Genomic DNA, 21,390 nt, shown 5'->3' on the forward strand with positions numbered 1-21,390 from the left:
TTTATCTCCTACTTAAGTACCCCTTTCAAACACAGTGCAGACTAACAATATCTCAGCAATGCCTCAGAGGACATAAACAGTAATTAGTGACAGCGGCATCTTGACGGTTAAAGAGCTGAAATTACTGCATTCACCCGGTTGTCGTATTCCCATCAAAGCCGATGGGAGCCAGAGGCGATAAAAACCTGTGTCTACTGCAGAGTGTGAATGCCATCTGTATGCATTCGCATTGCATTAAAACGCCAGATGCTAGCGAGTGTTAGCAGGTTTTTTGTGCAGTGGATATGAGGCTTAAGTGACCACTTCATATGTACGTCTGTCTGTCTCCACTCTATTTCAGTACAATGGACAGCTCATCCTTAATATAGACCTTTGCAAAATGTATGATGCTCAAACAGAAGGGACAAAAAATACAACTGAGGATGTGGGTGCCTCTGTGACTTCCTATGCAGACTAAGGCTGCTGGAAAAGTCAGAAAACTGTCTGATTTGATCACAGTTTTTTGTCACCGCCTCCTTCTGCGGCTGCTTGTTTTGATCGATACAGGTAACGCGCAGTTTAGCTCGAACGAGCCTTATGTCATTGTAATCATGTAGTGTTGAACACAGCCTCTGGCCTCTCCCCTCAAACCACTCCCCTAATCAGAGCCTGATTACAGAAGGCCCTTGCTGGCTGAGCTCATTCTTTCGGCTCCTCTTTTTGCTGTGGCTGGTGGTTTGATGCAACAGGTGTGTGGTGAAAAATCACACGGACCATCAGCTCTTTCATGCTGCACAATCAAATAGTCGCCTTTTGTTCGAAACAGCTTTGATGTGATCAGTTGCTGAACATGATTTGTGTGGATAGCCTGTTGTCCTGCCTACCTCAGTGATTCGGTGTAAATGGCCTAAAGCAGAGGTGGTTAGTAGGGTCCCAACACAAACATTTATAGGTGCAGCATGCTAGCCCTATGTGAATTATGTTTTTCCTTTCTTTTACCTTAAAATGCTGCTGTTTTTAGTCACTTTACAATTTTACAACATTGTTCTTGCCCTTGCATTGTTTTGCTCCTTATTTTTGTTTAGCTGCATAGTTTGTTTTGTTTGAATTATACATATTTTGTTGTTATTAAACCAACTTGGTTATTTGCTGAATACTTTTGTATTTGTTCTCTTTGTTTCAGCTGTGGCTCAGCGGTAGAGCGGGTCATCCTCTAATCGAAAGGTAAGAGGTTTCAGGCTCCTCCGGGCAACATGTCAAATTGTCCTTGGGCAAGATACTGAACCCCAAATTGCTCCTGATGCTGCGTCATCGGAGTGTGAGCGCGTGTGAATGGTTACTGAGTAGCCAGTGGCATCATAAACGGTAGCCTCGGTCACCAGTATGTGAATATGTGTGTGAATGGTTGAATGTGACAATGTAGTGTGAAAGCGCTTTGAGTGGTCAAAAAGACTAGAAAAGTGCTATACAAGTACAGTCCATTTACCATTTCAGTGAAGTGGAGTATCTTGTTGGGAGGCTAGGCACTAATGGTAAGGTGAGGTCACTTCACTTTATGCATGTGAGTCAGAGCACTGGGAAACGTGAAGATTGCACCATTTCTACTGTGAGGATTGCTGTGTCACAGGTCAGGTGAGTAGGTGGTAGCACCCCTCTCCTTATGTGGCCTCTGTTACTTTCCTTAGTTTTGTTTAGTTTAGCCTATGCTGGACTGGTGGTTTAGCCTTTTTAGATCAATCATACTAAAGCAATATTTATTTATTTATTATTATTATTATATTATTAGTTTGTCTTTTATTTGATGGCACAGCTTGTAGAGCCAAAGGGGAAGAAAAAGGAGATGGCAAGCAGGATAAGGGCCGTGGGTTGGAATCAAACCTGCAGCTGCTGCAGCAAGAACATGGGGTGCCTGCTCCACCAGGTGAGCCACAGCACATATTCTAGTCATTTACAATTACAGTACTTTCAAAACATCTCAGAAACGGTGAAAAAAATCATACTTGCATAGTTTCTTTCATTAAATATATGATATTAACATCAGTGAATATTCTTCCTTTTTTAAATTTCATAAAAAAAATTAAATTTATTGGTAACATTTAACAATAAGGTACACAAATGAACTAATAAGGAATGAAGGAGGAACTAATCATTAGTTAACGGTCAGTTCTTGAGTAACTCCCAATCAAATGTCATACAGTAACTAATCATTAGTTAATAATTCCTTAATTGATAATGACTAAGGGGAACTGATGACAAACGAATGAGGAACTAATCATTAGTTAATGGTCAGTTTTTGAGTAACTTCCACTCAATTAACTTATCTTTAACTAATGATTAGCCACTGTATGGTTGCAGTGGCTAATTGTTAGTTAATGATGAGTTAATTTAGAAATGAGTGATGTAACTAATAAGGGATGAAAGGGGAGCTAACTATTAATTAATGTTCGGTTCTTTGGTAACTCCTAAAATTAGTTGATTAGTTTAGTCAAGTCAAGTCAATTTTACTAATAGAGCCCATTATCACAAAACACAGTTTGCCTCAGAGGGCTTTACAGCATACACCATCCCTCTGCCCTTAGACCCTCACATCACCCGAGGAAAAACTTCCGACAAAGAACCCCTGTAACGAGGGAGAAAAAAAGGAAGAAACCTCAGGAAGAGCGGCAGCGGATGATGAGGGATACCTCTTCCAGGACGGACAGACGTGCAATAGATGTCGTAAATAACAAATAAAATACAATCATATGAAAAAGGAAAGAGAAAGAGAGAGGGGGAGAGAGGCACAGCAATAATGGAAACAGATGCATGGCATATTACAATAACGATAGGTGTGAAATGATTAAATGCACTCTATGATGATATTATGGGTGTTGATGAGAGTCTCATGCATATATTGATAGTGGAGGTGTCCAACCGCATGATCATGGCATTGGCGCAACCAGGACCAAGACCACGATCAGGGTGAGCCGGGGGTACAGTATCAGTGCAGCCACAGCACGAGCACAACCAAAGGCAGGGTCACAGCACCAGCACAGCTATCACCGTGGTCAGGCACAGCCAAGGTTGCGGCCAGGATCCAGGAAAACTAGGAAACAAGGGAGCAGGAATGCTCCGGAGAGGCAACGGGATTAGCTTAGTGCAGTTCAACAGACCCAGGCTCTGTAATCGCGAGACCCAGGTAGTGACAGTACCACATGGCTATCACAGATGCAAAGCTAAACTAAGCAATAAATGTAATGCAGTAAATAGACATGAGTGATTTTCAGATGGCGGGAGTAAGAGAAGGAAAAGGAGCTAAGCGTATCATAGAAAGTCCCCCAGCAGATTAAACCTATGTCAGTCAAACTATGGGCTGGTCCAGGCAACCTAAGCCAGCCCTAATTATAAGCTTTATCAAAGAGGAAGGTCTGAAGTCTACCCTTAAAAGTGGAAACTGTGTCTGCGTCCCTGACCACAACTGGAAGATGGTTCCATATGAGAGGAGCATGGTAGCTGAAGGCTCTGGTTCCTATCCTACTTTTGGAAACTTTGGGAACCACAAGTAATCCTGCATTTTCAGAGCGCAGTGATCTTGAAGGCTGGTAGGGAACTTTGAGCTGCAACAGATAGGATGAAGCCTGATCATTTAGAGCTTTGTAAGTAAGGAGGAGGATTTTAAATTCAGTCCTGGATTTTACAGGGAGCCAGTGCAAAGAAGTTAAAACAGGAGAAATATGGTCCATTTTCTTGGTTCCCATTAGAACACGAGCAGCAGCGTTCTGCACCAGTTGGAGAGACCTAAGAGATTTGTTGGGGCAACCGAAGAATAGGGAGTTACAGTAATCCAGCCTAGAGGTGACAAATGCATGTACTAATTTTTCAGCATCTGTTTGGGACAGGATATGTCTAATTTTTGCGATGTTACGCAAGTGAAAGAAAACCGTCCTTGAAGTTTGTTTTATATGGGAGGCAAAAGATAAATCTTGATCAAATAAAACTCAAAGGTTCCTTACAGTTGTGCTAGAGGCCAAGGTAATGCCATCTAGAGAAATAACATCCTTAGAAAGGGAGTTTCTGAGGTTTTTGGGGCCATGAAAAATAACTTCAGTTTTGTTTGAATTCAACATTATGGCTCATCCAGGCTTTTACGTCCTTAAGGCATGTTTGAAGTCTAAGTCTAAGGTCCAAGCACAGAACCTTGTGGCACACCGAAGGAGACCTTAGTATGCACGGAGGATTGATCATTGATGTGAACAAATAGGGAACAATCTGATAAGTAAGATTTAAACCAGGTTGGTACCGTTCCTTTAAGGCCAATTAACTGGTCTGTGCAGTAAGATTTGATGGTCAATGGTGTCAAATGCGGCACTGAGATCTAATAGGATTAAAATAGAGACCAGACCTGTATCAAAATCAATCAATCAAGTTGTTAGTAATTTTTGCAAGTGCCGTCTCTGTACTATGATGAACTCTGAAGCCTGACTGAAATTCCTCAAATAAACTATTAACTTGGAGAAAGCCACAGAGTTGATAAGCAACCACTCTCCCAAGGATTTTGGAACTAAAGGGGAGATTAAATATCAGTCTATAGTTAGCTAAAATCTCTGGATCGAGAGTGGGCTTCTTTAAATGGGGTTTAATGACAGCTACTTTTAAGGACTGTGGTACAGTTAATAAAGACGCATTGATTATATCTAATAAGGAATTGTCTATTAAGGGTAAAGCTTCCTTCAGTAGCCTTGTTGGGATGGGGTCTAGCAGGCATGTTGATAGCTTAGATACAGAAATCAAAGTAGAGAGTCGGCGAAGGTCAATGGGGGAAAAATGGTCCAAATAAACTCCAGGCCTTGCTGCCATATCCAAGCGACCTATGTCCAGGGTCAGGTCAGTTAAGGGCAAGAGGTGATGGATTTTATCTCCAATAGTTATACTTTTATCATTAAAGAAACTCATAAAGTCATCACTGCTTAGGGCTGAACGAATACAAGGCTCTATAGTGCTATGTCTCTGAGTCAGCCTGGCTACAGTGTTGAAAAGAAACCTGGGATTGTTTTTATTTTCCTCAATTAATGATTAGTGATAGTTTGCTCCGGCATGGCGGAGGGCCTTCTTATACATTTTAAGACTATCCAGCCTGGAATCTGGCTGGATAGTCTTAAAATGTATAAGAAGGTTGGTTGAACGCCAATTTCTTTCAGATTTTCGCAGTTTGTTTCAATTTGCAGATCTGGAGGTTAAACCATGGAGCTAATTTTCTTTCTTTCATAATTTTTTTCTTAAAGGGTGCAAAAGAGTTGAGAGCTGATCGCAACGAGCCAGTAGCACTATCAACAAGACAATCAGTTTAAGAGTGACATAAGTTAGTTTAAGTATTCTCAGTCACTGTGAGACAAGGTCATGAGGTCAGTGCAGAAGGAATCAATTTCTTAAATTTAGCCACTTCTGATCCAGATAGACATCTAGAATAGTAACTTGCTGAGAGGCTTGTAGTTGAGTAATAAAAAATTGAAAGTTATTAAATAATGGTCGTACAGAGCGGGATTCCCAGGAAAGACTAACAAATCTACAATATCGATGCTGTATGCAAGGACAAGATCTAGGGTGTGATTGTAGCGGTGGGTGGGTTTATGTACCTACTGACTAAAGTCATTTGAATCCAAAAGAAACGAGAAAGCAGAACTAAGGCTATCACTATTAATATCCACGTGAATGTTCAAATCCCCTACATTAATTATTCTGTCTAACTTAAGCACTAAACTTGATATAAGCTCAAACTTGATATAAGCTTCGTAAAATGAGTGAGGGAACAAATGAGGAACAACCTAATAACCAATCAATTAATCTTTATTGACCAGATGTAAACACATAGAAATGCAATCCTGCCAGCTCCTGCATACTGTGCAACAAAAAAAGCCCAATAAGTAACACTTAAATATAACTAATGCACAAATTAGCAACAATATATATGTATGGTTGGAAGGGGCGGTGATCATATTCAGGATCCCAAGAGCTCGATAGTAGAAGCTACTCCTGAGCCCCTCGGCACCAGCCCAGTGTATGGAACAGCACGGGGCGGAGGGCATTTGGAATGCCGATAAGATCAATGTGGCCAGAACCACAGCCAGTGTTTCGTCCTTTTATGTCCACTTCAGCATTTCAACAAAACTGACTGTCAGCACAATGTCCTTTTTTTGATGCTTTTCATTCTGGGCAAATGACAGCAACACAATGTGTTTCAGCCAACAGTCGACGCTGATGAAGACTGTTCGCCGTGTTCGTCGTTCGTCATGTTGCTGTAATAGGCCCAGCATCTAAAAAGGACATTATTGTGTGCTGACGGTCAATTTTGTCGTACATTGCTTTTTGTGTCATGCACCTGGAAGAGTTTTTCAGCTGCAGTTTGGAGTGTTCTTGTGTTGGCACTTTAACATTTCCCTAGATGCAGAGATGGATACAGAGATGGTCTTGACAATTAATGTGATCTGGACCAAGATGGTCCTTATCCTCTCCTTAACCTAAATGTTTGCACTGATGTTAAAGTTTGACAATCCTCAAAAGTTCCACAAAAACCTAAAAAGTAAAAAACAAAACTACACAGTAATAATAATAATAATAATAACAATAATAATAATAATAATAATAATAATAATAATAATAATAATAATAATAATAATAATACATTTTATTTAAAAACACCTTTCTAGACACTCAAGGACACTTAACAGGGTGAGTAAAACACAAACAAAAAATATAACACAGAATAAATAAAAGCACAGTAACTAAAATAACACATCAAGTTAAAAGCATCAGGCTAAAATGAAACAGAGAAATTACAGAGAGAAAGCAGTCTGGAACAGATGGGTTTTGCGCCTGGCTTTGAACATGTGTAATGAATCAATGTTTCTGATGTCTGGTGGGAGTAAATTCCAGATTTGGGGAGCAGAGCGACTGAAAAATCTGCTCCCCATGGTACTGAGACAGGCAGAGAGGTGGAGGGAGGAGGAAGACCTGAGGGAGCGAGAGGGGGTGGCAGTGCAAATGAGATCAGAACGATATTGGGGGGTGAGGTTATGGATGGCCTTAAATGTATATAGCAGGATTTTGAAAGAGATTCTATATTTGATCGGGAGCCAGTGAAGCTGTTGGAGGATGGGGGTAATATGTTGGGCGGAGGGAGCCTTGGTGATGATGCGGGCTGCAGAGTTTTGGACTAGTTGAAGTTTATGGAGGGACTTGTGAGGGACACTGAAAAGGAGTGAATTAAAGTTGTCAAGGTGGGAGGTGACAAGGCTGTGGACGAGGATAGCAGTGAGTGAGGGGTGAGAGAGGGACGGAGACGATTTATATTGTATAAATGGAACTATGCAGACCGGGTTATGTTATTAATGTGCGAGTGGAAAGAAAGTGAGCTGTCGAGGATGACACCCAGACTCCTAACTTGAGGGGAGGTGACATAGGGTGGATTTAGTTCCAATCATAAGAAGTTCTGTTTTATCACTGTTAAGTTTAAGGAAGTTGGAGGTGAACCAGGATTTAATCTCTGAGAGGCAGAGGGTGAGGGAGGAGGGTGGGAGAGTGAAGTTTGATTCACTGGACAGATAGAGCTTGGTGTCATCCGCGTAGCAGTGAAAACTGATACCAAATTTATGGAAAATATTGCCAAGTGCGAGGAGATAGATAATAAAAAGAAGGGGCCCCAGGACAGAGCCCTGGGGCACACTAGAGGAGATGGGGAGGGCTGGGAAGTTTAGGATTTGAGCTGGATGAACTGAGTGCGGCCTGTGAGGTAGGAGTGAAACCAGTGCAGGAGGGTGTTAGTGATGCCTAACTGAAGAGAGTCTGTTGAGGAGGATGGGATGAGAAATGGTGTTGAAGGCCGCACTCAGATCGAGGAGGATGAGGATGGAGATCAGTCCAGAGTCAGCTGCCATGAGGAGGTCGTTGGTGATCTTAATGAGGGCTGTTTCTGTGCTATGGCGGGGGCGAAAACCTGACTGGAATTGTTCCAGGCTATTGTTGGTGAGATGGGAGTGGAGTTGAGAAGCAACAGTATTTTCTAGAACTTTGGAGATGAAAGGAAAGTGAGAAATGGGTCGGAGGTTATTGATGTCATTGGGCTATGATCCAGGTTTTTTCAGAATGGGGCTAACAGCTGCAGATTCCAGTGGACAGTGAGGAGTGAATAATGGCAGATATGAGGGGGATTAGAGAAGGGAGGCAGGATTTGACCAGAACTGTGGGGAGGGGGTCGAGCAGACATGAAGAAGGTTTAGACTTGGTGATGAGGTTGGAGATTTCTGCGGGATGAGGGAGATCAAAGGTGGAAAATGGTTGATATGATGGAAGAAGTTCAGAGGAAGCAGGGGGTGAGGTAGAGGAGCCCAGATGTTGGTGGATTTTGTTGACCTTTTCATTGAAGAACAGGAGGAGAGAGTTACAGGTGTCAGAGGAGTATAGGTGGGGTATAGGTCCCCCTGACCCCCCCCCCCAGGTCAGGGGGTTGAATGATGCTGTTGAGAACGGAAAACTGAGTCTTGTGGTTGCCTGCATTAGAGAAGATAAGTCCAGAGTAATATTGTGATTTAGCGCGAGAGATGGAGTCATTATAATGGGAAAGTTGAGCTGTGTAAATGTCTTTATGGGTAATGAGATCAGATTTCCTGTAGTCTTTCAAGCTGTCGATTTTTGGATTTCATGGAGCGGAGATCAGGGGTGAACCAGGGGGCAGACCGAGTAAAGAAAACAGAACGGGATTTGACAGGAGCCAGTGAGTTGAGAATGTTAGTGAGACCATTGCTGTACTGGGCACCAAGATCATCAGGGGTGGAAGAAGAGTCCAGAGTCAGGTTGGTGATGCGGGAGGAGAGGGAGTCCATGTTAATGTCCTTTATATTGCGGTAAGAGATGACACGGGGTGGTTTGGAAATGGAGGGCTGGAGGGTGACATTAATGTGAGGAGGAAGTGGTCAGTAATATGAAGATCATCAGCAGTACAGTTGGAGGGGGTGAGACCAAAACAGCAAATTAAGTCCAGGGTGTGACCTTTAATGTGTGTGGAGAAGTCTGAGAACTGTTGAAAGCCAAAACTGTCGAGAGATGAAGAGAAGTCTATGATGAGGGGAAGAGCAGTGTTGTCCATATGTATATTGAAGTCCCCAGCAGAATTATATTACATGATAGAGTGGAGAGGTGTGTGAGGAGGGCAGAAAGTTCATTTAAAAAGTCCTTGTGATGCTTGGGGGGGGCGGTAGACTGTGGCAATGATTGTGGGGGTGGGTCCGGATAGTTGACAGGCAAGGCATTCTAGCGAGGAGAGGGAGGGGACAGAGACTGGCAGGACCTTCCACTTCTCGCAGTGGAGTATTGCGAGACCACCTCCGCGACCCGAGCCACGAGGTTGGCAAATGTAAACAAATCCCGGAGGGGTAGAGTCAATAAGTTGGGAAAAGTCACCAGGAAGTTGCCAAGTCTCAGTTAAACAAAGAAAGCCAAGCTTGTGGTCCGTAAGGATATCCTGGACGAGATGTCCTTTGCTCGTGAGGGAGTGGATGTTCAACAGACCAAAGTTGACACCGGTGTTGCCGCTGCTGAGAGGAGCATTAGCCGACCTAACACACTGTGGTTCACAGTCCGGCTGGTGTTTCTGGGTGGGCGACAAGTGAAGGACCAAAAGGAGGTAATCCCCTTGGAGCCGCCGAAAGGAACCCCTGTCGAGACCCCCGGTGGATGTACCTCCAGCGAAGCAGGAAGGAGGTGTCTGGGTGGAAGTGTAGAGCTGCCGGTGGAGATCTGGACCTCTGAGTGCGAAGCCTGAGGAGCTCCGTGGCCGAATACTGGAGGAGTCCATCCACGGGTGGATGGAGGAGCAATAGGACTGTCCAGACAAGCAGAAACCACATATAGACCCTGCTGACCGACATTGTAAGGCGCGGCGGACAGGTGATGACACGGAGCCGGGCGGTGAGCTGAGCAGGTAGACTAAAGAAAGTCAACAATCATGAGACCACGGAGCGATGGCAGCACAAAGAAGGTCATCAAATGAAAAGGGAGCTTTAAAACCGAGAACTGTAAAAACGTGTTAAAAGTTGCCGGTTAGTAGCAGCAGCAAAATGCGGCAGCAAAACGCGGCAGCGTTCACTCAGACCGGAACAGTAACAACTCAATCATAACTAATTACTTGAACATTTCCCTTTTTGCTCTAAGTCTAAGTGGTTACTGAGTACTGAAACATAACTTAATTATTACCTGACCATTAGTTATCATTGTTTGTGTAGGACTGCATTACACGAGGAGTTAATGAGTACTGAATCATTATTCAATATTACTTGACCATTAGTTACCCTTTTTTTTGTCACCTGAAGTAAAGTGTAGTTTCATACTGTGCAGTTAGTAAGAACTGAATCATTACTTAACTATAACTTTTATTATGCTTTTTGTCAGTCTTAAGGGGGGCTACACCCTTATTCACTGGTAAATATTATCCTTCTGCCTTAACCCACATGGTGGGTCCTTCCAGTTATTTCAATGTCAACATAAATTGGATAAGCTAAATTTTATTTTTATTTATTTTTTTATTATTTTTTGAGCATTTTGGTGCCTTTAATTGACAGGACAGTGTGAGCGTGAAAGTGGGTGTGAGAGGGGGAGACATGCAGCAAAGGGCCGAGACTGGATTCGAACCCGCGGCACCAGGCGCCTCTGGATAAGCTAAATTCTAACAATAAATAAATAAGGTTATGGACTAGAGAGGCACAGAAGACAGTCAGATTCTGTCCAGATTCAGAGCCCAGTCATTCACAAATAAATAAAAAAATAAAACAAAAATATAGGCCTTTCAGTTCAATGTGTGTCCAGAGTTCAGTAACTTCACCTCTCTTAAAGTTTAGTTCCTTCAAAGTTCTGGTCATTCAGTTTATCCAAAGTTCAGTTCATCCTACTACACACTGTGGAAGGAGGGGACTCCAGTTGTCCTGCTTAGCTCACCATCAAAGCAATATCACATCATCATCCCTGAGGTCTATCAAAAAGCACCCTCACCTATGAAGAGGTCAAAAGGGATTTATTCATTTACGTTTTAGTTCTGCTGTTCAACATTCTCAAATAAAAGTATTGTACTGATCTCATTTGAAACAGCAAACTGAACTGATTTCCCCAAGATCTCAACCAATGATTTGTCTGTCTGCTGTACTTGGCAGGATTTACTGAAGAGAAGGTAAAACTGAAATAAACACAAATAGTAACACAGGTAAGTATACAAAGATAGGTTTAACAAACATAGCACAAAATAACAATTTTTATTATACAATTATTCCTCAGCTTCTTCAATAACACATACTTACTAGTATTAACACAAAAAGCAAGCAGATGAAAGGATGACTGAGGATTGCAAACCCCCAACATCTGCCCTCAGCAACAAAATGGCTACCCCTGCTTTATACAGGAAGTTATCATCTAACTAGAAGCTATCAAAATAAAAGCCCCAAATTTAAAATAAATCTCTATGCATATCTTATATATGTTACTCATTTATTAAATCTGTTACATCACGAATATACCGAGAACATGTTCAAATCAAAGACGTAGAAGTTCCCTCATTGACTAATGATTAACTAATGATGAGCTACTGTTTGACATTATATATTCATTGGGAGTTACTCAAGAACCGACCATTAACTAATAGTTAGTTCCTCATTTGTTTCTCATCAATACCCTAAGTCATTATCAATTAATGAATTATTTACTGTATGACATTTGATTGGGAGAACTGTCAAAACCATAAAAGGACGATTTAACCGGTAAATGGTAAAACATGGCTTTAGACAGTGAAACTCTACTTACTTATGGAATTATTTCACAATGAAGAGAAATTAATAAAATTAAATTAGTCATTTACAATACATGATTAGAAATTAATTTACATGTTAGCAAATAGTTTTAATTTTATTAGCTTAGCTTCAGCATAAAAAGGCAAAGTCAACTGTTATTGAGCGTGTTTTTAAAAAATGAGTTATAAACTTTTTTTTGTATAAAGTTATAGAAATGTGTTCTTTAAGAACCCTGAGATTATAACATATATAATAAATCTCCTTAAGACAGACTGGTTAGAGACACAGCAACATCTGTTGGAGTTTTTTTTTTTAGCATAACTGAAAGGTAGAGATAACTCAGTCAGGATGAGTTAGGTTCAACTCATTATTTATTAAGACATAGTGACTCAAATGTGCTCTACCAAATGATTGAGCAGGACAATAAAGGGATAAAACAAATAAAATATCAGGGACCCACTCTGTTTCCTTGCAGGGACCAACTCAAATGACCACCTATCGGTCCCAGGGACTCACTTCTTTGAAAACTTGTTGGTATCACTGTGTTATCAGCCTATGGCAGTTTTGCACACAAGGACACTGATTCCTCCTGGGGGGTGCTTTACAGTCTTGTCTGTTTGTGTCTGCTTTTCTGACTCTTCTCTTTCATTGTGAAGTTGTGACATCACTGTGGCATCATTTCATCAATCACAACTGATGTCAGCCCCACAACAGTGAAAATATATTGCTCTCATGTCCATCTGCACCACACATTCACTACATGCCTCTGACAATAAACTGAAAAGTCAGACACCATGCCCTTGTACTGTTTGCCTTTGACTGAATTGAGCTATGCACCATTAGTTCATGTAAATTAAAGCCCTCTGGGCCAAACCCTGAAATCACAAAATTACATTAATGAAACAAAATGTGGGATTTTTAGAAACATTCACAAGAGGCCATAGGATGGGACGCCAAGTAAACAGAACATCACTCTTCTCTTTACAATAGACATTGATTCATTGTACTCTAATATAGAAACACACCTTGGCCTTGCGACCATTAAACAATTATTTGAATAGAACCTGGACTCATCTAGACCAGATCAATATATTCTAGAATTACTCCACCTCACCCTCACAAGGAATGATCTCCTTCTTGAAATTATCCCTCAAACCTCTGCTCTACTTCTGGTACTTGGATCACATCTGAAGCCTCTGACAACACTTGTACACAAACTTTCAGACCTTTGTTCATAATCTCAATGTACATTACCCCAAAATAAAACTCAAATACAACACAAATACAATCTACAACCACAATCTGTTGAATTCCTAGATATGAGAGCCTTTTTAGTGCCTCCAGAAACCATGAGAAAATCATGGCAAACAAGATACCTTTCAAAGATACCAACCGCCACGCTCTCTTACATATAACTAGCTATCCCCTTAAACACACATAACAGAGGTCAACTAAAGTCCCAACTCATACCATTCCATATAATCTGCACCTTCTTGGAGGATGTGGAGGAGACCCGCACCCTCTTCAGTGCGTTGAGGCCTTGAGGATACTCGAGGTGCTTTCTCAGAAGCATAAATGTGGAGGTTGCCGGCACCTTCCATGACAACTACAGTAATAACAAGCAGCCTGTAGACTCCCTGATCCCCTTGGGCATAACATTTTAGAAAAGTCTGACAGGATTTATCAGATCCAACACATTACATTTCCAGAGGGCAGGGGAGAACTGTAATGTGCTGCGGGGCTGCCAGATGACCTCTGCCTTCTGCCAAAAACAAAAATCTAAAAGACCTACTTGTCAACACCAACCTTTCCAGACAGACCTGCAATGGAGAGATGCCTCAAGCATCAAGATCTAGGTTTATCCATTGTCCCCATGTTTTTAATCCATATGCCAAAATTGGCCAAAATCTGTGTCAGGCCCTCAAACTACCAACAAAAAACACAATATATAAGGTACAAGGTAGATTTATGGTCATTTCTATTAAATAAATGCAATAAGATGCAGGGATCTGCCACAAATTACACGTAGGGGAGACCAAAAATGATATCACTACATGACTCAAACAACACATTTATAGAATCAACATCAGCAACAGCACGAACGTCCTGTCTGAGCACTTCAAACTACATGGCCAGCACAGTGTGCAGAGTGTGGGCCTGGAGCCTGGAGAGTGTCGTATTTTTTACTCCTCTGGTAGCACCTGTGATTTTTTTCCCTGTCTCTGTCTTCCTGATTTGTTTCACCTGTGTTTTATTAGTCTAGCTTGCCAACGCCCACAGCTCCTGTCCCTGCTCTGGCTGGTCTGCCGCCCACAGGTCCTGTCCCTGCTTCAGCTGGTCCACCACCCACAACTCCTGCTCCTGTCCCTGCTCCTGCTTGGCCACCAACCATGGCCCCTGTCCCTGCTCCTGCTAGGCCACCATCACCCTCTTCTCCGGCTGGGCCTCCGCTTCCAGCTGGGCCGCTGCACTGACTGTCACAAGCCATAATTTAGAGATTTACAGAAAACCGCCTTCCAAGTTTGCAGTATGGTGGCCACAAGACATAAAGCCCGTTCACCTTCTGAATAGGAGCACTTGCTGTACTCCAGGAAAAATCCTGTAGTGAAAAACACACCAAAAAGCTCAGAACACTTGTCTTTGTAGACAGCAAGGTAACAAAAATAAGCATACCCAACCAGTACAAGGAAGACGCGAGAAAATTGAAGTGTATTTCGATGACAGAAGTTTGCATACACAGTTAGCAATGGACTTTAAACAACAACCTTCACAACTTGGACTGATTTTTTTATGTAATGTCCCTTTCATTCTTTTGTTTTGGGAACCTTGTTATGGACCAAAGGGATATACATAATCAAGTATTACAATATAATAATACTACTACTACTACTACTACTACTACTACTACTACTAATAATAATAATAATAATAATAATAATAATAATAAAAGGTCTGAAAGAGTGCATGAATAAATGAATAAACAGGTAATTATGACCTTTTTGCAGCATTCAATTTTATGTGTAATTATACACAGAGAGCACAGAGCTCTTTGCTGCTGTTGAAGCTGTGGAGGCCTGAGCTGTGTGGTGTGTGCAGCAGTAATCACCTAAGAATGAGCACATACTACTACTCTGCAGCAAAGACACTGGGGACATCTGTCATTCAGATGAGGAGAAATGTAGGTCACTGTTCCTCGTGTCTTCGCCAAGCAGGGCCTGATTAAAGCTGCAACCTATGGCCTAAAATCTCTTCCCAGCCGTCGCTGCCAAGTTACACAACATCTGACTTTTTTTTTTGCAGTTTGTGAAGGCTGCGTGTTTCTATATCCTTTCTCACCAAGAGACCTTGTACCATCCCTCCTCAACTCCCATGCAGAAATGCAAAGATTGGATTACCCAACTGTCAATCAGTCATCCGGGTACTGATGCAAGCCCTCCATGAGACATCCCAAACAGATGGCCAGCCGTGACCACATGCCTGCACCCCCACCCAGCCCTTACCCGGACCTAGTCCCTTGGTAAGAGACTGTAAGCTCCTTAGAATTTCATGTTTATCACTAATTTAGGTCTTTCATCAAAGTGATCATGGTCATATTTTTGCCCCAATAATTACACTTGTGACACCTCTGTGCTTATGATTTAACCACTATTATTCCTTTCATTTACAACATTTGATGATCATGCAACACATGGAAATGTGTGAAATGCCTTAATGAGTTTGTAAATCCATGGCTGTGCTTAAGACAATGGCATGCCAGGGGGCTGAGTGATGGGCGTATTTTGGGGCCAAGGCGGCGACCCCCGACACCCAGGCCGGCAGTCAGCAGAGGAGGAGACTGGGCCAGAGCAGGTGTCTCTGCTGACATCTGCTTCAGTTCACTGGGGAAACACAAGGACCCTGCAGCTCCAGCTCTGACAGTCCACTGAAGTGAGCCAGCGTCGCACAAATAAGGTAGACTTCTTCTACTTCTTCTCATGGTTTCATATGATCAGGATGAAACCTCATTATTTTTTCAGGATTTTATTTAGGATTGGTGTTGGTTTGCTACTCTGTTAAAATGAAAAAAAAGTGTACTGCTTTATCAGCAACATAAGCACACATGGCTTTGCACTTTGCAAATTTCACATTTTATCATTAACTTTAGTTTTCCTTTTTACTTTCTCTTGCTTTTGACACTTTCTGTGCTCCATGTTTATTTCAATGTGGGTTTAATCCATGAAAGAAAAAAAAAAAAACATTTTCATGTCAGAGTACTAAGAGGATTCGACCCAGATCTCTTACAGACATTAAAGGAAGAAATCATTGGATGTTCAGTCTCATGCAATATTGATGCTGTCATGTTTACTCATAAACCCACTTTTCTCCTGAATCTAATCAAATATGTGACTCGAGTGCATTTTTAGAGATTTTGTGGTATAATCAAAAGCTGTGTGGACCCTCTCGCTCTCCCCTGACCTGTGATAAGCAGATGTAGCCTATATATTTTTCCCTGCAGCCTTATACAGCTGTGACAGGCTATAGCATCACAATGCCTCATTCTGTGTCTTCACTGTAATCGGACATTGACCTTCCTGTGTGCTCCTCAAACAATAGATTAAAATAGGACAGCAATATGATGGCAAGTGTGGAGGTGGTGGCAGGAGAGTGATGTCTAGAGACAGATTTATATTGGGTGGGGGTGGGGGTGGGAGGTTTGGGGTGTGTGTGTGTGTGTGTTTGGGGGGGGGGCACCTGATAGAAATTCTGAGCATGCACTTGGGTGGCGTGAATCCCAGTCCGTATGTGTCCTATAAATGAAAGAAGCTGTCACTGTAATCTGACCTATTTCAAAACTAGTTTACAATGAAGGAAGCCTTTGAATTTTAAAAAGAATGTGTGTGCAGCATTTCTGATCTCTACTGCTCCTTCAGATAATCTTTAGAGGCCTGGAGGTTCTTTTAAGTCCAGTGCCTGACAGAAATCGTATTGACTTATGTTTGGGGCAGTTTGCCCTTTCTCCGTCCATGGGCTACTGTTCAAGACAGATTTTTATTCTGCTCACACACTGTCTTCCAACAAAGTGCACTGCTTATCTCTTAGCAGCCAATAAATGCCTGTGAAATGCGAATGTCAGGAGGGGAAATTTATTCTTGTTTATGGACAGCTTTGTATATTTTCACAGACTCAGATGCGTTTTGATGTGTGGAACTAACAAAGTTGTTTTTTTGTTTACTTGTACTTTTTTGAGTACTTTTAAGAATTTGTAATTTTACTTGTACTTAAGTACTTTTTATTACAAATATCGAATTTCAATATATTTGAAATTATTGAGTAGCCTATGAGCAAAATTCACATGAATCAGTCCTAAGGAGAGACTGACAGTCTGAAAAAGATAATGTTTACATTCAGCTGGCAAGTGAAAGAGGGTGGGAGGGGCGCACAATGGCAGTTGCACCAGGGCCATAAAGTGAACATTACAAATGTGTAACAACACAAAAACACTAAGTTTTAGCCTTTATGGGTTATTCTTAGCTTTACTGCCTCTGCATACTGGTTGCGTCTACCTGAATGAATGACTTATTTAATGTCCCATGCCAAGCACACCCGTGATATAAATCAAACTTGCTCATGTGCATCAGCCAGAGCTTTCACTAAGGGAAGTTTCACCTCTTCATCACTTTCTACTGTTTTTGACAATAATCCCTGAAGTGAATGCATTCAGCTCAACATGATGGAAAAGAGACACTGAGAAGACTGGTTATAGTGGGACAAGGACACTGAGTGGACTGATTATAGTGGGACAGAGAGACTGAGTTATCAATTATTGTTGGACAGACAGACTGAGATGACTGGTTATAGTGGGACATACAGTGAGTGGACTGGTTATAGTCGGACAGAGACACTGAATGGACTGTTCATAGTGGGTAAGACAAACTGAGTGGACTGGTTATAGTGGGACAGACAGACTGAGTGGACTGATTATAGTGGGACAAAGACACTGATTGAACTGATTATAGTGGGACATACGACTCAGTGGACTGGTTCTAGTGGCACAGAGAGATGGAGCGAACTGGTTATAGTGGGACAGAGAGACTGAGTGGACTGGTTCTAGTGGGACAGAGAGATGGAACTGGTTATAATGGGACAGAGAGACTGAGTGGACTGGTTCTAGTGGGACAGAGAGACTGAGCGGACTGGTTCTAGAGGAACAGAGAGACTGAGTGGACTGGTTATAGTGGGACAGAGAGACTGAGCGAACTGGTTATAGTGGGACAGACAGACTGAGTGGACTGTTTATAGTGGGACAGACAGACTGAGTGGACTGATTATAGTGGGACAAAGACACTGATTGAACTGATTATAGTGGGACATACGACTCAGTGGACTGGTTCTAGTGGCACAGAGAGATGGAGTGAACTGGTTATAGTGGAACAGAGAGACTGAGTGGACTGGTTCTAGTGGGACAGAGAGACTGAGCGGACTGGTTATAGTGGGACAGACAGACTGAGTGGACTGTTTATAGTGGGACAGAGACACTAAGTGGACTGATTATAGTGGGACAGAGAGACTTAGTGGACTGGTTCTAGTGAAACAGAGAGACTGAGTGGACTGGTTATAGTGGGACAGAGACACTGATTGGACTGATTATAGTGGGACATACAACTCAGTGGACTGGCTCTAGTGGGACAGAGAGATGGAGCGAACTGGTTATAGTGGAACACAGACTGAGTGGACTGGTTCTAGTGGGACAGAGAGACTGAGAGAACTGGTTCTAGTGGGACAGAGTGGACTGGTTCTAGTGGAACAGAGAGACTGAGTGGACTGATTATAGTGGGACAGAGAGACTGAGTGAACTGGTTCTAGTGGGACAGAGAGACTGAGTGGACTGGTTATAGTGGAACAGGGACACTGATTGGACTGATTATAGTGGGACATACATCTCAGTGGACTGGCTCTAGTGGGACAGAGAGACTGAGTGGACTGGTTCTAGTGGAACAGAGAGACTGAGTGGACTGATTATAGTGAGACAGAGAGGCTGAGTGGACTGGTTTTAGTGGGACAGAGAGACTGAGTGGACTAGTTTAAGTGGAACAGAGAGACTGAGTGGACTGGCTCTAGTGGGACAGAGATACTGATTGGACTGATTATAGTGGGACATACAACTCAGTGGACTCCTCTAGTGGGACAGAGAGATGGAGCGAACTGGTTATAGTGGAACAGAGAGACTGAGTGGACTGGTTCTAGTGGAACAGAGAGACTGATTGGACTGGTTCTAGTGGGACAGAGAGATGGAGCGAACTGGTTCTAGTGGGACAGATAGACTGAGTGGACTAGACTGAGTGGACTGATTCTAGTGGGACAGAGAGACTGAGTGGACTGGTTCTAGTGGGACAGAGAGACTGAGTGGACTGGTTATAGTGGGACAGGGACACTGATTGGACTGATTATAGTGGGACATACAACTCAGTGGACTGGCTCTAGTGGGACAGAGAGATGGAGCGAACTGGTTATAGTGGAACAGAGAGACTGAGTGGACTGGTTCTAGTGGGACAGAGAGATGGAGTGAACTGGTTCTAGTGGAACAGAGAGACTGAGTGGACTGATTATAGTGGGACAGAGAGGCTGAGTGGACTGGCTCTAGTGGGACAGAGAGATGGAGCGAACTGGTTATAGTGGGAGAGAGAGACTGAGTGGACTGGTTCTAGTGGGACAGAGAGACAGAGTGGACTTGTTCTAGTGGAACAGAGAGACTGAGTGGACTGATTATAGTGGGACAGAGAGACTGAGTGGACTGGTTATAGTGGAACAGAGAGGCTGAGTGGACTGATTATAGTGGGACAGAGAGACTGAGTGGACTGGTTCTAGTGGGACAGAGAGACTGAGTGGACCGGTTATAGTGGGACAGAGACACTGATTGGACTGATTATAGTGGGACATACAACTCAGTGGACTGGCTCTAGTGGGACAGAGAGATGGAGCGAACTGGTTATAGTGGGACAGAGAGACTGAGTGGACCGGTTATAGTGGGACAGAGACACTGATTGGACTGATTATAGTGGGACATACAACTCAGTGGACTGGCTCTAGTGGGACAGAGAGATGGAGCGAACTGGTTATAGTGGAACAGAGAGACTGAGTGGACTGGTTCTAGTGGGACAGAGAGATGGAGTGAACTGGTTCTAGTGGAACAGAGAGACTGAGTGGACTGGTTCTAGTGGGACAGAGAGACAGAGTGGACTGGTTCTAGTGGAACAGAGAGACTGAGTGGACTGATTATAGTGGGACAGAGAGACTGAGTGGACTGGTTCTAGTGGAACAGAGAGACTGAGTGGACTGGTTATAGTGGGACAGAGATACTGATTGGACTGATTATAGTGGGACATACAACTCAGTGGACTGGCTCTAGTGGGACAGAGAGATGGAGCGAACTGGTTATAGTGGAACAGAGAGACTGAGTGGAGTGGTTATAGTGGGACAGAGAGATGGATAGAAGTGGTTATAGTGGGACAAAGAGACTGAGTGGACTGGTTCTGGTGGGACAGAGAGACTGAGTGGACTGGTTCTAGTGGAACAGACACAGTGAGTGGACTGGTTATAGTGGGAGATAGAGACTGAGTGGACTGGTTATAGTGGGACACACAACTCAGTGGACATGTTATAGTGGGACAGACAGATTGAGAGGACTGGCTACATAGGGACAGACAGATTTAGAGGACGGGCTACATAGGGACAGACCGATTGAGAGGATTGGCGACAGTGGGACAGACAGATTGAGAGGACTGGCTACAGTGGGACAGACAGATTGAGAGGACTGGTTACATAGGGACAGGCAGATTTAGAGGACTGGCTACACAGGGACAGACAGATTGAGAGGACTGGCTACAGTGGGACAGACAGATTGAGAGGACTGGCTACAGTGGGACAGACAGATTGAGAGGACTGGCTACATAGGGACAGACAGATTGAGAGGACTGGCTACAATGGGACAGATGGATTGAGAGGACTGGCTACAGTGGGACAGACAGATGGAGTGGTTTGAGAGGACTGGTGATAGTGGAAGAGACAGACTGAGTCCTACAGGGTAATGTGTGCAGTGCCTCTGTGCTGTTACATGTGTCTCTGTAGCTGCTGTGCAGTCTTCCTGTTCAGACAGCTCCACGCTGTTTGCCTAAGGTAGGACTTTAATCTGCTGCTGATTCTGAAAGAAGGGTCTCATTATTGAATCTGTGCTGCTTCATATTTGTTCTTGTACCCACCAACTGTGCTCTCATCCTTTTTGTTGTTGGTTGTCTTTGTGTGAGTTTTGTCTCAGTTCTCATTCATTCTTATGAGGTTAAACTGATGGATCATCATTGTATGTTCAGGCTGCATAGCGCTATCTATAGAAATTGGTGGTTTGGACATATGGGTCATGTTGCCACCGCTTGTCTTTAGTGTGTACCTTGACATTTAATGAGATTTATTTTGTAATCTGGGGACAATTCATTATTAATATAGGCATTTCAGACATACATTATTGTTTGATTTGGAAAAGACTGCAGCTCCATGGCTTCCTCATTCTTTTTTTGCAACAAAAATGCAGTAAAATTTTCAGACAGCTCAGATCCTTCAACACATAGTTTTTAAA

At 42.8% G+C, this 21,390-nt stretch overlaps 1 protein-coding gene and 1 pseudogene across 1 annotated transcript in view; one reads left to right on the plus strand and one right to left on the minus strand.

Moving 5' to 3' along the window:
• Positions 1–3,356: 3,356 nt before the first annotated feature.
• On the minus strand, positions 3,357–8,834 carry LOC121944069 (uncharacterized; annotated as a pseudogene).
• A 6,789-nt stretch (positions 8,835–15,623) lies between these two features.
• tncb (tenascin Cb) overlaps positions 15,624–21,390 on the plus strand; it is a 178,990-nt gene continuing 173,223 nt past the window's right edge. The window contains exon 1 of the mRNA XM_088077260.1: positions 15,624–15,734. The gene's annotated coding sequence lies outside the window, so the exon portion shown is untranslated. The remainder of the gene's footprint in view (positions 15,735–21,390) is intronic.

This window comes from Plectropomus leopardus, chromosome 4, assembly GCF_026936395.1.
Source record: "Plectropomus leopardus strain MGB_pleo_1.0 chromosome 4, ASM2693639v1, whole genome shotgun sequence".
NCBI classification, from domain to species: Eukaryota; Metazoa; Chordata; class Actinopteri; order Perciformes; family Serranidae; genus Plectropomus; species Plectropomus leopardus.